Source organism: Protopterus annectens, chromosome 1.part0 (assembly GCF_019279795.1).
Source record: "Protopterus annectens isolate FY-2018-M chromosome 1.part0, PAN1.0, whole genome shotgun sequence".
In the NCBI taxonomy this organism is placed as follows: Eukaryota; Metazoa; Chordata; order Ceratodontiformes; family Protopteridae; genus Protopterus; species Protopterus annectens.
The window spans coordinates 1,361,634,959-1,361,652,947 of NC_056725.1; the positions used below are offsets into that span (position 1 = coordinate 1,361,634,959).

The window sequence follows — 17,989 nt, forward strand, 5'->3', positions numbered from 1 at the left end:
GACAAGCTCACCAGCCTGAACATAAACCCCTATGTCACAAGATGGGTTGCCAGTTGGCTCATGGACAGAACCCACATGGTGAGAGTTGCGGGAGCTAGGACTGACTCTAAACCGGTTACAAGTGGCATTCCCCAGGGCTCAGTCCTAGGATCCCTCCTGTTCGGCATGTACTTCTCAGAGGTACAGGCAAGACCAGCAGGACTATGGCTGACCAAGTTCGCAGATGACTGCAAACTAGAGGCTATAATTGACTCTCCAGCTCACACAGACATCCTCCAAAAGGGTCTCACTGAGACAGATACCTGGTGTCAAAATCATAGCCTCAAGCTAAATGTCTAAAAGTGCATAGTCATCCCCTTTGGAAAAAACAAAATACCCACAAACTACCACATAGGTGGTAGTTCCCTAAATATGGACAACGTAATAAGGGATCTGGGGACCCAAGTAGATAGCAATCTCTCCTTTGATAATCACATTGCCAAAGTGGTTAGAAAATCCTTTTATATGGCCCACCTAATCACAAAAGGGTTTGCATCCAGATCAAAAGAGGTCATTGTGCCCCTCTACTCATCACTCATCAGACCCATTATAGAGTACAGCGCCCCATTTGGGATGTACCATACAAGACACCTACAACAGCTGGAAAGACCACAGAAGTACCTTACCAAGAGGAGCACTGGCCTCAAACAGATGCCTTATGCAGCTCGACTGAAGAAACTCCAGCTGTACTCGGTTGCATACCGCCTACTCGGAGATGATCTCTGCCTGACATACAAGGCCATGTCCAACCCAGAATTGATGGACATGCTCCACCTAAAGAAAACCTTATCCCTTCAAGCCATACTCCCTAAGGATCTAAACCTCACCACAACAGTAAATAGGATGTGCTGGACGGAAATATTCCTGTCCCAGAGACTTCCCATGCTTTGGAACAAGATTCCAGTCTACATTAGGTGGAGCTCCTTGCTAACACTCTTCAAGAGAAACCTCTACAAATGAATGGGAAATGAAGTTTACCTCTGGGATCACTTCAGTGGCTCTGCTGGACAGAGGCACAGGGAACTAATCTAAGGGGGTGGCGAAAGCCAACACATTCTGGCTAGGCTTATAAATGCCTTCAGGCAGATAGCCTAGTACCTACCTGTGAACTTCTGTGACGAGCTGTACTTCTGCCTTTAAGTATGCTTTCTCAGGATTTGACCAAGGAGGTCAGTCCTGTAACTTGCATGTGAAACTGAATTTAATTCAGTTGTCAAAAAGATATGAATCTGATTCTAAAATGAATATTAGTTATCTGTGTACAACATGTACCATTTGTGTGACACACCTGTACAGAGTTGCATACCACAGGGTGGGTAGGCAAGCTGTAACTGTATAGGAAGACAAATGTGTGTTTTAGCTGTGGCAGTGATAGTAAGGACAACCGTTTAAAGAAGTAAAAGTCAGAAGCATGTTATGACAGTGTGACAGTGTCAGTATGGTATTTATACCTCCAGTAATTGGACTCCTTTAACTTTATTCTCTGTAGCTTGTGATACCACGAGCATTACCTGCAGAACTATTAGTAGAATGTTTATTATTGTAATTTTTGGAAGAAAAATTTGCAAGTTTAATGTGAAAATATATGCATCTTACAAAGGGGTTGAGAAAGTAAAGATTAGCTTAGGTAAGAAAACATGCAATATTGTTTAGTTAAACTAAAACCAAAAGAATGCTCTGCAATTCATAGGTTCACAGGTTGATACTAGGCTATCTGCCCTAGGGCATTTACAAGCCTAGCCAGAGTGTGTTTGGCTTTCACCACCCTTCTTAGATTAGTTGACTGTGCCTCTGTATAGTAGGTCACAGAATATAGCCCATTTAAGGTTAGTTTACCGTGCCTCTGTCTAGCAGTGACACAGAAGAGATCCCAGGGGTAAATTTACGATCTCCCATCCAAATGTCGAGATTCTTCTTGAAGAGGGTCATTGAGGGGCTCTGTCTGACATGGATTGGGATTTTGTTCCAGAGTGAGAGGAGCCTCTGGGATATGAATCTGTCCCTCCAGCATGTTCTATTTCTGTGCTGAGGTTTAAGTCACTGGAGCGTGTAGTTCTGATGGATTTGGATTTCTTGAGGTGGAGCATGTCCATTAGTTCTGGGTTGGACATGGCTTTATATGTCAGGCACAGATCGCCTCTGAGTAGGCGGTAAGCAACTGAGTAGAGCTGGAGTTTCTTTAGCCTAACTGCGTAGGGCATCTTTTTGAGTCTCTTGATCCTCTTGGTGAGGTACTTTTGGGGTCTTTCTAGTTGTAGCAGATGTCGGGTAAAGTACATCCCAAATGGGGAATTGTATTCAATTATGGGCCTGATGACTGATGAGTAGAGGGGCACAATAACCTCTCTTGATCTAGATGTGAACCCCTTCATGATAAGGTGGGCTATATAGAATGTCTTTGTAACCACTTTGGCAATGTGATTGTCAAAGGAGAGATTGCAATCTACTTGGGTCCCCAAATCCCCATTTACTTCTTCCGTACTTATTACCACCTATGTGGTAATTTGTGTGCACTTTATTTTTCCCAAAGGGGATGACTATACACTTTTTGGCATTTAGCTTTAGGCCATGGCTCTGGCACCAGTTATCCGTCTCTGTAAAACCTTTTTGGAGGATGCTTGTGTCAGCAGGTGAGTCGATTATGGCCCCAGTTTGCAGTCATCTGCAAACTTTGTCAGCCATAGTCCTCCTGTGTTAGCCTGTACCTCAGAGAAATATATACCAAACAAGAGAGGTCCCAGGACTGAGCCTTGTGGGACGCCACTTGTAACTGGTTTAGAGTCCGACGTGGCACCTGCAATTCTGACCATGTGGGTTCTATCCCTAAGCCAGTTTGCAACCCATCTTGTGACATAGGGGCTGATATTTAAGCTGGTGAGCTTATTTATGATGCCCGAGTGGGGTATTGTGTCGAAGGCTTTTGCAAGGTCAAGGTAGGCTGTGTGGATTACCTTCCCTTCGTCTATGGCCTTGGTGACTGTTTCAAAGAAATTGACCAGGTTCAAGAGGCAAGATCTGCTCTTAACAAAGCCGAATTTGGTAGGATCCAGTGTTTGAAGGTTCCCAATATCTTTATAAGTTCCATGATGATACGCTCCATAGCTTGGCAGACCAGGCTAGTTAGGCTTATAGGGCGATAGTTTCTGGGGTCCGTTGTGGCACCCCCTTTATGGAGTGGGACCACTGTTGCTGTACGCCATTCTTTGGGTACATATCCTGTTGTAAGGCTGAGACTGAACAGTGATTTTAAGTGAGGGTTCAGTTCTTCTTGGAGCTCATGTAAAACGCAGCCCGGGACACCGTCTGGTCCCATTGATGCTGTGTTTTTTGCTTTGGAGAGGGCCGCTCTCACCTGTGCATCTGTGATATCAGGGAGGCTACACTCTGTTGGGATAGTCATTTGCTCATTTGGAGGGGAGGGGGGGGGATTTTGCACTGAACCTGTCTGCCAGGATGTTGGCAATGTCTGTGGGTTCAGTGTATTTTTTGTCATTTTACACTAACTCAGAGCATATCTGGGAGTTTCTACCCAGGTTTCTGGCATAACTAAAGAAAGCCTTGTGATTATCTTTAGCGTCTTGTGCAATTTTTCTTTCGAAGCTAGCCTTAGATGATTTTATGAGGGGTCGTAGTTTCTTGCTAGTACTGATCAGAGTTGCCTTCCCTTTCAGGGATTTTGCTCTATCATGTAGTAGTTCCCTCCTTCTGTTGTACAGCTTATTTATGGCTGGGGTCCACCAGACAGGTTTCCTGCCTTTGGAGGAGTGTGTCTTGGTTTTATTTGGGATGGCATGATCCATGCATTCCTGTAGGTATCCATAGAATGCGTTGTAAAGGATTCTGCAGTTTGGGCCGTATTTTCCACTGGCCCTGGGGCTTTGAAGGATTCCACCTTGGTTTTGAGAAGTGGGAAGTTTGCTTTTGAGAAGTTTTTGACTGCGGTTTCTTTTTCTGAGGGTGGGGACGAGATATGGATGTCCATAGTGATTAATTTATGGTCAGATCTTACCAATGAGGGGTATACCTCTGGTATGGAACATAGAGTCCCCATGTTGGTGATGATCAAGTCCAATATGTTTTCCCCTCTTGTGGGAGTGGTGACCAGTTGTTCCATAGTATTTGAGTTTATAAATTCTAGAAACTGTTGGGCTAGGGTGTTGGGGCTTGAGTAGTGCTCCCAGTCTATGTTTGCGTAGTTAAAGTCACCCACTATAATGGTGTTTGGAGAGACCTTCATATTCTCCAGTGTCTTCAGGAAAGCCAAGTGGGGATCCTGAGTTTGGGAGGGTGGTCTGTAGCAGGCTACAAACTGGAAGGTAGTTTTGCCCACTGTTAGTTGCACATGGATGGTTTCAGATGCTTCGTGCAGTGCCACTAGCCTGGAGGTATGGGTATCTTTGATGAATATGGATACCCCCCCTCCTCTTGTGGTTCGGTCCGAGTTTGGGGCCGAAAAGCATGCTATGAGGTATAGCCTGGTAGTGCTGGGGTACTCTCGGGAGCCTTGAACCAGGTTTCTGTTACTGCACAGATAACGATATTCTCCGTACTGAGGAAAGCCTCGAGTGCGTGCATCTTGAGATTTAGACTTCTGGCTTTGAGCAGCATTACCCTTAGTTACTTTTTCCTTGTGTTGTCTAAGGAGGTGGGTTGGTCTTTTGAGCCTTGCCTAAAAAAGGCACTATGGGGAGGCTAGAGCCTTGGCCAGTATTCGAAAGCCCAGGGGTGACAGATGCAAGCTGTCCCTAGCGAAGCAACGTGGCTTGTCAAGCATGTCATCCCAGGCTGACAGACACTGGATCCCCTTTGAGTGACACCAATACTTTAGCCAATTGTTGAAGTGATCATTTTGTCTTTATACTGTGGTATCATTCTTGGTGAGGGTAAGATTCTACTCAAGGTCAGGGTCATACCGGCCTGGGTCACATGATCAGAGAGCTCCTCTGTCTCTTTTCATGTAATCCAGGGAGGTACGTCTCAGGTCATTCACACCAGCATGGACAATGACGTAGTCATATTTGTACTTGCTTTGGAGTGACCTGAGTGCTTGTGTTATGTGGCGGATCCTGGCACCCAACAGGCAGCTCACAGTGACCTTCTCCTTCTTCAGCCTGGTGAGAGGGACGTCAGTGTGTCTGACAATAGAGTCACCTATTGCAAGTGTATTAGGTGTGTTGTTTAGCCTTAAGGGCTGTGACTGTGTGGTTCACTGACTTTGTGAACTATGTGATACGTGGGTATTGTTGTGGGGTAGCAGTTGCTTGGATATCTGCTTTGGAGGTCTCTGTTGCTTGGGCAGATTTTTATTTAGAGCCTCCGAGTATGTTTTTGTGTGTTTGTGTTTGGTTTGCTGTTGTGATAGGTCTATGTGAGACTGGATTTGTGGTGTGTGTGATTACCTTCTCCTCCAGACTGACCATGCCAGTACTATGTTGAGAGAGCTCAGCCTCCAGTTTGGCTATATAGTTACATCTCTCTCATATATTTGAGCTTGTTGGGAAGAGGAGAGGGTGGTCTGTGTACATAAGGCAGTTGTAACATTGCCTCAAGATTCCCATATTCACCAGCTGGACTGGAGAGTAAACCTGAAACTGACTTTTGGACATGCCAGAATAGTATAAGGAATTACTTTTTGACTTGATCAAAAAGGACCAATAGGGAGCCAAGTACTTAAAGGGGTATAAGAGGGTGTAGTGCTTTAGTTTATTAGTGCTTACTTATAAGACACTTATGCTAGCTACTGCTGGGTTTTAGTAGGAAAACAGAGTGCTTACTTTGAGATTTGGAACAGTTCTGAGGGAAAAAGTGAAGTGCAAAAGTGCACTGATTAGGCGGCATCGCAAAAACACGCAAAAGAGGGTTTTAAGAGAGGGGGATCAAGGAGTTTGGAATTGACCCAAAATGGCCAATAAAACTACAGTTTCTAGGCAGTAACCACTCCCACAGGGGCAGGCAGGCTGTTAGTGTTTACCACTGCCACTGATGAACACAGAGACTTCCCTTTAGCCCAAGCAAGCAATGGCCTCCAAGAAACTTACAAACAGTTCAGAACAGCAAATCTGTAACTGAACTTTTTTAAATATCAGAAAGTGGGAAAAAAGCAAGATTTTTTTGTTTTTGTTTTTGTTTAAAGATAGCAGAGATACACAAGTAGCAACAAGTTGGAACAGTGCAATAAATGACCCCACACTTGAGTGCCAGGCCAGAGACAGGTAAAATGCAAGTTTTAAGAAAAAAACAATTTTAAAATAAGTGCAACACAGGAAATGCAGTAAACAGGCTCTAGATGTGTTCTATCAAGTTTAGCAAGCTGGAAAATGCCAAAAAGTAGGCGGCAATGCAGAAATCTTAACAAATAATCTGACGAAAAATAATTAAAATCTCAAAGGTGGCTCCTTTCTTCTCTCAGCGTTTTCTCTTCTTGGTGGGTGCTTCACCAACAGCCAACAAGTCTGAAAAGATGCCAAAACCACGAGGCAATCTGGTTTTGAGAGGGGGATCAAGGAGTTTGGAACTGACCCAACATGGCCAATAAAACTACAGCTTCTAGGCAGTAACCACTCCCACAGGTGCAGGCAGGCTGTTCAATGTTTACCACTGCCACTGATGAATGCAGAGACTTCCCTTTAGCCCAAGCAAGCAATGGCCTCCAAGAAACTTACAAACAGTTCAGAACAGCAAATCTGTAACTGAACTTTTTTAAATATCAGAAAGTGGGGAAAAAAGCAAGATTTTTTTGTTTTTGTTTTTGTTTAAAGATAGCAGAGATACACAAGTAGCAACAAGTTGGAACAGTGCAATAAATGACCCCACACATGAGTGCTAGGCCAGAGACAGGTAAAATGCAAGTTTTAAGAAAAAAACAATTTTAAAATAAGTGCAACACAGGAAATGCAGTAAACAGGCTCTAGATGTGTTCTATCAAGTTTAGCAAGCTGGAAAACACCAAAAAGTAGGCGGCAATGCAGAAATCTTAACAAATAATCTGAAGAAAAATACTTAAAATCTCAAAAGTGGCTCCTTTCTTCTCTCAGCATTTTCTCCTCTTGGTGGGTGCTTCGCCAACAAGTCTGAAAAGACGCCAAAACCACAAGGCAATCGGGTTTTGAGAGGGGGATCAAGGAGTTTGGAACTGACCCAAAATGGCCAATAAAACTGCAGCTTCTAGGCAGTAACCACTCCCACAGGGGCAGGCAGGCTGTTCAATGTTTACCACTGCCACTGATGAATACAGAGACTTCCCTTTAGCCCAAGCAAGCAATGGCCTCCAAGAAACTTACAAACAGTTCAGAACAGCAAATCTAAAAGCAAGATTTTTTGTTTTTGTTTTTGTTTAAATATAGCAGAGATACACAAGTAGCAACAAGTTGGAACAGTGCAATAAATGACCCCACACTTGAGTGCTAGGCCAGAGACAGGTAAAATGCAAGTTTTAAGAAAAAAACAATTTTAAAATAAGTGCAACACAGGAAATGCAGTAAACAGGCTCTAGATGTGTTCTATCAAGTTTAGCAAGCTGGAAAATGCCAAAAAGTAGGCGGCAATGCAGAAATCTTAACAAATAATCTGAAGAAAAATACTTAAAATCTCAAAAGTGGCTCCTTTCTTCTCTCAGCATTTTCTCCTCTTGGTGGGTGCTTCGCCAACAAGTCTGGAAAGACGCCAAAACCACAAGGCAATCAGGTTTTGAGAGGGGGATCAAGGAGTTTGGAACTGACCCAAAATGGCCAATAAAACTGCAGCTTCTAGGCAGTAACCACTCCCACAGGGGCAGGCAGGCTGTTCAATGTTTACCACTGCCACTGATGAATACAGAGACTTCCCTTTAGCCCAAGCAAGCAATGGCCTCCAAGAAACTTACAAACAGTTCAGAACAGCATATCTGTAACTGAACTTTTTTAATATCAGAAAGTGGGGAAAAAAGCATTCATTGGAATTTTTTTTTGTAGCAAACATGCTTATTCCAACACAACTGAATGTCATTGTCCAAATAAAAATGAGACTTCTTCAGAGTCGTAATTCAAATAAACCAAGTCAAATAAAAATAAAACCATGCAAGTTATGTGACAGAAAAGGACCAGTAAAAGTAGTCATCATAAAGTAACATGTTACCCTACCTTAAAGTTTTCATTTTTAACAAACACTTGACTCACATTTTTCATAAATTCATAAGAGTTTAGAATGTAGTCAGTTGTTGGACTGTATTATCTTTGACAGGCAGTACCCATCATCTAGGGTAGCAAGAGATCAAAGCAAGTCAGACCTGGGATAGACTTTATAGATGTCCATCCAGTTATCAATCTGCCACTTAATTTGCTGAGGTGTAAAATCGCAGAGGGTTGGGTCCTTAACAGCATGAAATGGTGAGCATAAATTACCTGCAGGAGGCTCTAAGAAAGTGTAGAGACAGAGCTTCAATTCTGTTTGGTAGCTGAGGATCTCTAATTTTGTGATCTTTTCAGTTAGAAACTTCTAGAGTGGTTCTAGATCAATGATGCATTTGTACAGATTCATAATAAAAAGGCAATATGTCTGTAATTGGTGTGATCAGTGCAGATTATAACAGAATGATGATTTCTTTTGACCTGGATAAAGATACTGTTCATTATTAATTCCTGACCACTGTTGCTATGTGATGATCAAAGGACTGAGAGTTGCCAATGAAGGTACCGCAATCTCTGAAGACTGTATCAGCCTGGATTGGGGGGGGGGGCTGTCTATATTGTAAACTGCTGTTGAGATTTGGTTGCTAAGGGTGAAAATGCTACATTTTTTTGCATTTAATTTAAGCCCATTTCTAATACACCATTGATTTGTATGATTTAGCCCTTGATGTAGTAACAAGGCACTGCATGATAAGTGAGCGACAGTAGCCAGTTTGCAACAACTGGCGAAGTTAGCTAATCATATGTCTTAAAGGTTTGCAGTTCGAAGGAGTAAATGCTGAATAGAAGGCATCTTCATACTAAGCCCTAAGGAATGCCACTAGGCACCTTTTTTCTTTCTGAGATAACACCTGTGACATAAACTACACGGATTCTTTCTGTCAGCCATTTTACTATCCATCTTACAATGTAACGGGCTACAGTTAGGCCTTTAAGCTTATTTACAACTCCAGCACATGGCATAATATCAAAGGTCTTGACCAGATTCCATTATGCTGTAAACCTGCATGGCTGCTGTCTACGACTTCAGCGAATTTTTCAGAGAGGCTTATTAAATTAAGTAGATATGCGTCTTTTGACAAAATCATATTGTCGTATGCCTAGAGCAGTAAGAGGTTTTATATCAGAAGATATGAAATCAGATACATTTCCATGGCTTTTTAGATTAGGCTTGTTAGGGTGATATTGTTTCCAAGATCTGAGATGGGGACCACTTTATGCAAGGACATAATTTCTGTAGTCCATATATCAAGAACATACCCTCTGGCTATGCATTTGATGAATAGTTTTAGGAGTAGTTCACGGAGTGAATGTTCGGCACTATTTATAGCAACCAGCAATTAAGTACATTGTGGTATTTTTATCTTTAGAAAGTGTAATTAAGACATATTCCATAATAATCTTGGGAGGTGGGAATTTGTGGAACTTCATTGAGTGTTTCTGGTGTGAAGGTGAGAGTAACTTTATCTGCACATGAAGTTGGTAATAAATGTGCATTACATTTATCTGCATAAGTATTTTATTAATATCTATAGGGAGAGAGTAGGAAATTCCATTACAAATTAATTCAGAAAATTGAAAAGGATTTGTGATACTTAATGGCTTCATAAACTGTTTTTTTTTCAAGGTACTTCAAGGAACTTGCCCATTGGTTCCTTTAGCCCTCAGTTGGCCCATTCATTCCAGCAGAACAGGAAGTAGGTATTTAGTGAGAGCCCTATAGCATAGCTCAGTCATTCATGCTTGGAAACCCCAATCAGCTATCCATTCTTTGGCAAGAGTTGGGAAGTAAGGGTCAGGCCAGCTTGCTGGTCCTGTGGTGTGGCTTCCCCTCTACTCCTAGGAACACCCTCTTTCCCCTTGATAATTTCTCTGAACTCAAAATCTCTACCTTCCAAGGAGAAGTGTTCTTTTGCGCACCATGGTGATTACACTGGGTAGCGTGGGCTTGGCCAGCTTGTAAAAACACTGAGCAGACTTGTAGTGTACATGCAAGGTGTCACTCATGTGGTAAGCTAGAGCCACATCCCTCCCCCGGGAATGACAATCCAGCAGCTGCTGTTCCCTCCCATCCTCCCCAGTCATGTCCTACAAGTACCTGAGCTGCTAGTTGAATCAGGTGGCCTGAGACATAGTCAGGACTCTATCCTCCTGTGCCATGGAGCTAGTTATTCATGTTTTACTTTGATATTTTTTACAGTGACTTTCAGACTTTTACTGCTGTTTTTGATGGAGTCTTAATATGGATAGATATTTGTAATAGACCTTAATTCTTTTATTACAGAGATTAATGGTAGAATTCCATCAAGATGGTTTATTTTTACATTTCCCAATATCTTTGGTTCTGATTCGTTACTTGGTTCATACAATTTGCTGTGTGAGAGTAAAATTCATTGACCTAAGTGACAGCTGAAGCTGCATGGTGCTGGAAATCTTCCAGATGAATTTTGAGAGCTTAGTGTATAGGTTCATAGATTAGTACTAGGCTGACTGCCATTGTGGGTCATTTTAAGCCTAGCCAATTGCCCATTTGAGAATCAAACCCTGTACCTTGTGTCTGTAAGGTAAACACCTTGACCATTATGCCAACCTCGCACCTTTCTTGTTTTAATAGGTTTGTCTAGTTAAAATCTGTGAATTCAAAAGTGTTGATGTTAGCAGATTTAGATGCACTAAAAGAGAACATTACTGATTTATGACTAGATTTGTCTAGAGGTGATGATACTGCAGGGGTAGTGCAAGTAGGTGTAATTTTATTGAGTCTGATTAACTTTTTCTACAAAGGAGTTAGTAGCATTTACTAAATCTAGACATCTTTGGGCATTCCTAATCTTTGTGGTATAGGAGGTTCAGTTAATTCATGGATAGTTGAGAATGCCCATCTAAAAAGTATTTTTAATCCGTAGTTCTGTAATGCTGCCATTAATAAAAAAATAAATAAATTCAGGCTTTGTCAAGGAGCAGCAAAGTAAAACAGAGTCAAAAACTTAATGCACCTTGACTTGAGCTAAGAATAGAAACAGACTTTATTAAAATAAATAAATTATGGTAAGTACTTTTGTCCCTTTGTCATGAAAGAGAATTCATCAGACAAATTGCTAAACAAACCTTAATCTGGTTGCTTAAGTAATGCTTCCAACTTGGTTGCAGCATTTTCATTACTAGTAGCACAATTGCTGAAAGGACATATGAAGTAATAGGATGATGACTGTTGTGGTACAGATCAGTTTTGAAGCTGAGTGGTCAAACAAGGAGAACCTTTACTCATGAATACAAGTTGAACCTCCTATCATAGTTCCTGGAATGAAAGACACCCATGTTTGGACAAGAAGTGCATGGCTACAGGGCTATCAGGTTTCCGACTTCTCATATCCCCCAGATGCTCCATAATCATCACTTTGACCTTCTGGTAGTTTGACCAAATATACCATACAGTTGGATGACAGTCACACCCTATAATATACACTACACCACAGCTATCACAATTATAATAATCTGTGACCCTATACAATTTACCATTGATCTTTTTCTCATCCAAGTTCTTAACACTATTACAAATAGAACATCTCCCACAGCAGTATGTCCCAACATTTTTACTTATACTATCTAAAAAACTTGAATGTAAGCTTTTTTTAGTATTCGACAACTCTTTCAAATTGCTATACCTGCTGTAAGCAAAAGTTATATGTTTGAGAAACAGTGAGCCTATGGAGATGTCCTCACAGACAATCTCCCAGGCTTGCCTAACAATTTTTTCCAAAATGGGAGAAAAGTCAGAATATCTAGTAACAAAGAATAACTTTTCATCTTCATCCTTATTGGTTTCTAAATTATTTCTGACCAGTCTTCCATGATGGTTAGGGCCAATTTTTTCCTTCCTTCCTCCACCCTTTATCACCTTATTTTTTGATATCTGTAATACATCATCATCAAAACCTCTGTTCTTTAACCTTATGTATACTTCATCCAAATGTTTCCTCTTTAACTCAGTCTCAGAGGTATTCAAAAATATCCTTTTAAATTCACCATAAGGTAGTGATTCAATTAAATGTGGGGGGTGCATACTGGTGGCATATAAAAAATTGTTTACTGCTGTAGGCTTTCTGTATGGTTTGTGCTGTACATTTTTGTCATCATTAATATAAAACATATCATCCAAAAATGGCATATTATTTCTACCAATTTCCCACGTAAATTTCAATCCATGTGCATTATTATTCAAAGTTTCCATAAATTCCACAAATTCCGCCTGATCACCTTTGCAAATGAAAAGTGAGTCATCTATGTATCCCTTATAATATACTACTTTTTTTACATAATAATCCTGTGATGTCATAAATTGATTTTCGAAATCGCCCATATACGTGATAGCATATGATGGGGCAAATGCTGCCCCCATCGCTGTCCCCCTTGTTTGTAAGAAAAATTCATTTTTCCATGTGAAATAATTATGGGTAAGACTAAATTCTAACAAGCGTAACAAAAAAGTGGAACGTGGACTTTCTCCTAATTTACTGGCCATTGCTTCCATGCCCCCATTTTATACTGATATTTGAGTATAAAGCAGTGACATCTACTGTCACCCAAAAGTAATCATCCTTCCATTTCAAATTAACTAATTCTTGACAAATTTGTTGAGTATTTTTAACATGCAAAGTTATAGTAGTTAAATGTTTTTTGAAATGAAAGTCCAAAAAGATGTTGACATTTTCCAAAAATGAATCTATTCCTGAAATAATGGGCCTCCATGGAGGATTAAGCATGTTTTTATGAATTTTGGGAATTGCATACATAAACGAGTGCCTGGGAGTTTTCATAACCAACTTTTTTACATCCTGATGTTTCAGAAAGCCAAATCTTTCTCCCTATTCCAATATTTCTTCCAGCTCAGTTGAAAATCTTACCAGAGGGTTATATTGCAATTTAACATAATATCCCTCTTCCGCTAGTATTTTTGAAACCATCTCTTCATATTGTATGGTTTCCATAACTACCCAATTCCTTCCTTTATCAGCTGTTTTGTATACCATCCCATTCTTATTGGCTCTAAGTTCTTGTAAGGCCATCCAGTCCACTTTACTCAAATTGTAAGACTCAAACTTCTTCACAAACTGACCATAACTATTTTCCACTTTCTTACACACTAAATTTTCAAAAACATTAATAGCTTGGCTATTCTTTGGGGGCATACATTTGCTATCTGAACTTAATTTGGACATTTCCAAACAACCATATCCTGTAGCAAAAGGTTCAGATGAAGTGTTGCTTTCTCCAGCATTACTTAAATCCACTTCACCCAAACCAACGCACAACTCATACATTTAATTTTCATAGATGCTTACATTTAATAATTCATCTTCACCATCAAAATATTCATTACTATTTTCTACATGTTCACAAGGCTTTTCCTTTTTTGTGTGAAAAAATACTTTGAGATTTAACTTATGACAAAATTTCTTAACATCTATGATCATGTCTGCCAAAGGTGGAATTTTAGTGGGTACACATTTTGTGCCCCTTAGCAAAACTTGTTCGGCAATATCAGAAATATTAACATTTGTGAGGTTAATAATTTTTCATAGTGCTCTTACCTATTTCATCCACCACAAAATTTGTGCCCAAATCTGCACTCATGTTATCTTCAGCTCTTTTGCTATAGCTTTCACTACCTTCCCTATCACAAAAAATGTAAGACTCCACTGGACTTTTAGGAAAGACATATTCATTTAAACTAGACTGTCCCCTTCCAGAAAATTGTTACATGCTTCATACAATTCACCATCCATAATATCCTGATTTTCATTTGAATTATTTCCATCTTTTTTCATATCACTATGCAATTTATCTGAACATTTCACATTCACATTCATAATTTCAGTTGTATTGAACTGTTCAACATTCATTAAATGCATATTATTCCCTTCATTATTTTTACTTCTAATATCAGAAATATTCGTGACCACCTCAGCATGCATGCTGTTCTGAACAATACTTGAATTATTTTCATCATTTTGTATGTTACCCGAGGAATCCAGCCTGTCTAAACATTTATCGTTCTCATTAACATTAAGATAAAACTGTTGTTCTTCCCCGAAAGAATCTTACATTTCATGCGATTTTTTGGATGTTTTTAACACTGAATGCAGATTGTTCACATTACAGATAGTTCCATGAACATTTTGAGAAGAAACGGAAGCATCAGTCATTCCCAAATGTAATAGAAACTCTTGTATTAAAATTTGGCAGTCTTTCTTCTTTCTGCTTTTCCTGTTGCTTCTTCCCTTTCCCGTTCTTGTTTTTTGTTGTTGCTGAACTTGTATTTGCCCATTTGTGACGTTTTTGGGCTCGTAGATTCATCGGAGTTCACTTCTTCAAAAGAGACACTCTTTCTCTATGAAAAGTGTTCACATGATGATACAGACGAATCGTGAGCCTCATTCCCCTGTCTTTTGCTTTTCCAATATGTATTGGTATGCCCTCTTTGTGAATGAACATAGATTAAACCATTTTCAAAATCCTTGATATCTCTATTAAGTTTTTTCTTTTTCCGCTCTATGATGTTACTTTCTACTTTCCGTACATTATAACTAATTTGTTCAAACAGTAATTTATATCTTTGTATAGAAATGTCTTTACAAAATGCTTCTTGCACTGCCATTATCTTCCCCTGCAATTTCTTCATATTTTGAGCATTCCTTTTGATCAGGACCTGCAACCAAGTAATAGTACATTGTAAGGAGGCCTGTCTCCACTCAGCCAAAAGATCACTTTCACCATTGGCAAAATTACCGGCCGATTATGTACTAGGCTAACTGCCATTGTGGGTCATTTTAAACCTAGCCAATTGCCATTTGAGAATCAAACCGTGTACCTTATGTCTGTACCGTAAACACCTTAACCATTATGCCAACCTCCCAACTTTCTTGTTTTAATAGATTTGTATAGTTAAAAATCTGTGAATTCAAAAGTGTTGATGTTAGCAGATTTAGATGCACTAAAAGAGAACATTACTGATTTATGACTAGATTTGTCTAGATGTGATGATACTGCAGGGGTATTGCAAGTAGGTGCAATTTTAGTGAGTGATTAACCTTTTCTACAAAGGAATTAGCATTTACTAAATCTAGAAATCTTTGGGCATTCCCTAACCTTTGTGGTATAGGAGGTTCAGTTAATTCATGGATAGTTGAGAATGCCCATCTAAAAGGTATTTTTAATTGGTAGTTCTGTAATGCTGCCATTAATAAAAAAAAAAATTTTATTAAGTCTTTGTCAAGGTGCAGCACCTTTACTTTTGTCCCTTTGTCATGAAAGAGAATTCATCAGACAAATTGCTAAACAAACCTTAATCTGGTTGCTTAAGTAATGCTTCCAACTTGGTTGCAACATTTTCATTACTAGTAGCACAATTGCTGAAAGGACATATGAAGTAATAGGATTATGAACGTTGTGGTACAGATCAGTTTTGAAGCTGAGTGGTCAAACAAGGAGAACCTTTACTCATGAATACAAGTTGAACCTCCTATCATAGTTCCTGGAATGAAAGACACTGATGAATTACCATCTGATACAAAGGACAAGAAAGGGGGGTGCCTACAACTACTACTGTATTCTGCTCATTAGGAGCACCTGGGTTACAAGTAGTACCGTAGTAAGATACGAGACTCTGCATGGTAGATAGAAGTCCTTACTTAGCCCTCACTGTAATACGGACATAATCATTTGTTATGGCTGGTTAGGCAGTGAGGATGTGATTGCTGCAGGCCGTAGAGCAGCTACATCTCAACCATTCCACACATCCAGCCTGTGATATCTCTGAGCCCCAACTTGTACCAGAGATCAGTGAGAGATCTGCCTAGCATGGCTCCCTCCCCTGATAGGCACATGCCACCTCCATCAGACGTGAGAGTCGCTATTCATTCTGTACTCACCTGGGCCATAGCCAGGGGGCCATAGGTCTGGCTTTTTCCATCTGTACCACTGAAATGACTAAACCGCTTCAGAATATCCTTGTGGAATTTCTGGGACAAGGAAACAGGATCATCAACCTTATGCGTCACATTGCAAGACCTAATAGCATATTAAGAGAGACCACAAAGGTACCTAACCAAGAGGATTACTGGCCTCAAACAGTTGCCCTATGCAATATGATTGAAAAAACGGAGACTGTTCTCTGTTGCATACCGCTTTCTCAGAGACTATCTCTGTCTAACGTACAGAGCCATGTCCAACCCAGAATTGTTGAACATGCTCCATCTTAGCAAAACCAAATCTACTCGAGCTACACGCTCTAGGGATATAAACCTCAACACAAGAATGAATAGAACATGCTGGAGGGATAGATTCCCTTCGCAGAAACTTCCCTTACTATGGAACAGGGTCCCGATCTACATAAGACAGAGCCCCTCACTATCACTCTTCAAGAGGAACCTTGATGAGTGGATGGGTAACAGAAAGTTCACACCGGGGATCACACCAACAGCACTACTAGATAGGGGCCAAGGGTACTAGCTGCTAGTACAAGGGTCTAGGGAACTACTAAAGGGGCGGTGAATACCGTGGCTGGGCTAATATATGCCTTCGGGCAGATAGCCCTGTACCAACCTATGAACCTATAACCTATAAGAAAAGCAGATAATGTAATCTCAAGTAAAGTTTGTGTATGTCTTTTAGAACAAGAAAATAAGCTTACTTTTGTTGTATTATATAATTGATTAGAAAATATCACTTTCTATAAAAATAGTATGTTTTTTTTTTCAGTTCATGAAAATGCAGTAGTGATATGTTTCAGATGTTCATTATCCTGAAGAACTATGAAATCTACCTATTGTAAACCAAAGGCAAACAAAGGAGCAATCAGATGTCTATATTTGGTATGTAATAGAACTGTTTTTTTTTTTTTTTTTTTTTTGGTAAGTGCCATGGGATCCTTTTCATCCGTCTGAGCTACCACCAAGTCAGGCAGATGGGGGACCTCTGTTTAACATCTCATCCAAAGGTGAGAGTAGTCAGGAGTGCATGCAGCCCCCCTTTATTGAACTGCAGTGTCAGTACTGGGAAGTTAATCCAAGTACCTGCTGTGGGAATACAACCCACATTCTTTTGATCTTCCAGCACCAAAGGCGAATGTGCTACCTGTTGAGCCACTGACACTGCAACATACATACATACATACATAATACATGCATACATACATATGACACCGTAAACTATAATCTATACATTTTGGGCAGTTTGAGGTACCAATGGTCAGCATGTTTTTGGAAGATGGGAGGAAAGTTCAGTGTTCAGAGAAACCCATGTAGTCACTGTGAGAACATCCATGTTCAGATAGTCAGTGACTGGAGGACAAGATTAAGCCCCAAACTCTAGGGCTATAAGACAGAAAGCTTAGCCACACTGCCATGACTGTAACTTATTGAGGTGATTAACATACATTATCTCTGCATCTGGCCTTTCCTGCACCCCATTTCAGGTTTAGAATAACCTGCCTATGTCCTTATGAATCAGAATGATGTGAGGAGGGCACCTGTCACTTACATATATGCCCAGTACCTCCTCTGATGTGAGATCCTATAGCTTTAAGGTATGTCTGATGGCAACATTAAAGTGATTTTTTGGGACAGTACAGTATAACAAAACGACAAAACTCAAAAACAGATTCACTTCCACATGAAAGGTGATAACTGTTATGTAACGAAACTTGAAGAAATGACTGTTTTAAGTTACAGGTCAAAATATTGAGACTTGCAAATGACATAAAGGTGTGGCTGGCAAACAGAGGA

General features: G+C 40.2%; 1 protein-coding gene across 2 annotated transcripts in view; it reads left to right on the plus strand.

The window, feature by feature from the left end:
* The window catches only part of SYNGR1 (synaptogyrin 1), a 607,262-nt gene that overhangs the window by 297,422 nt on the left and 291,851 nt on the right, over window positions 1–17,989 (plus strand). The gene's annotated exons all lie outside the window — the stretch shown is intronic.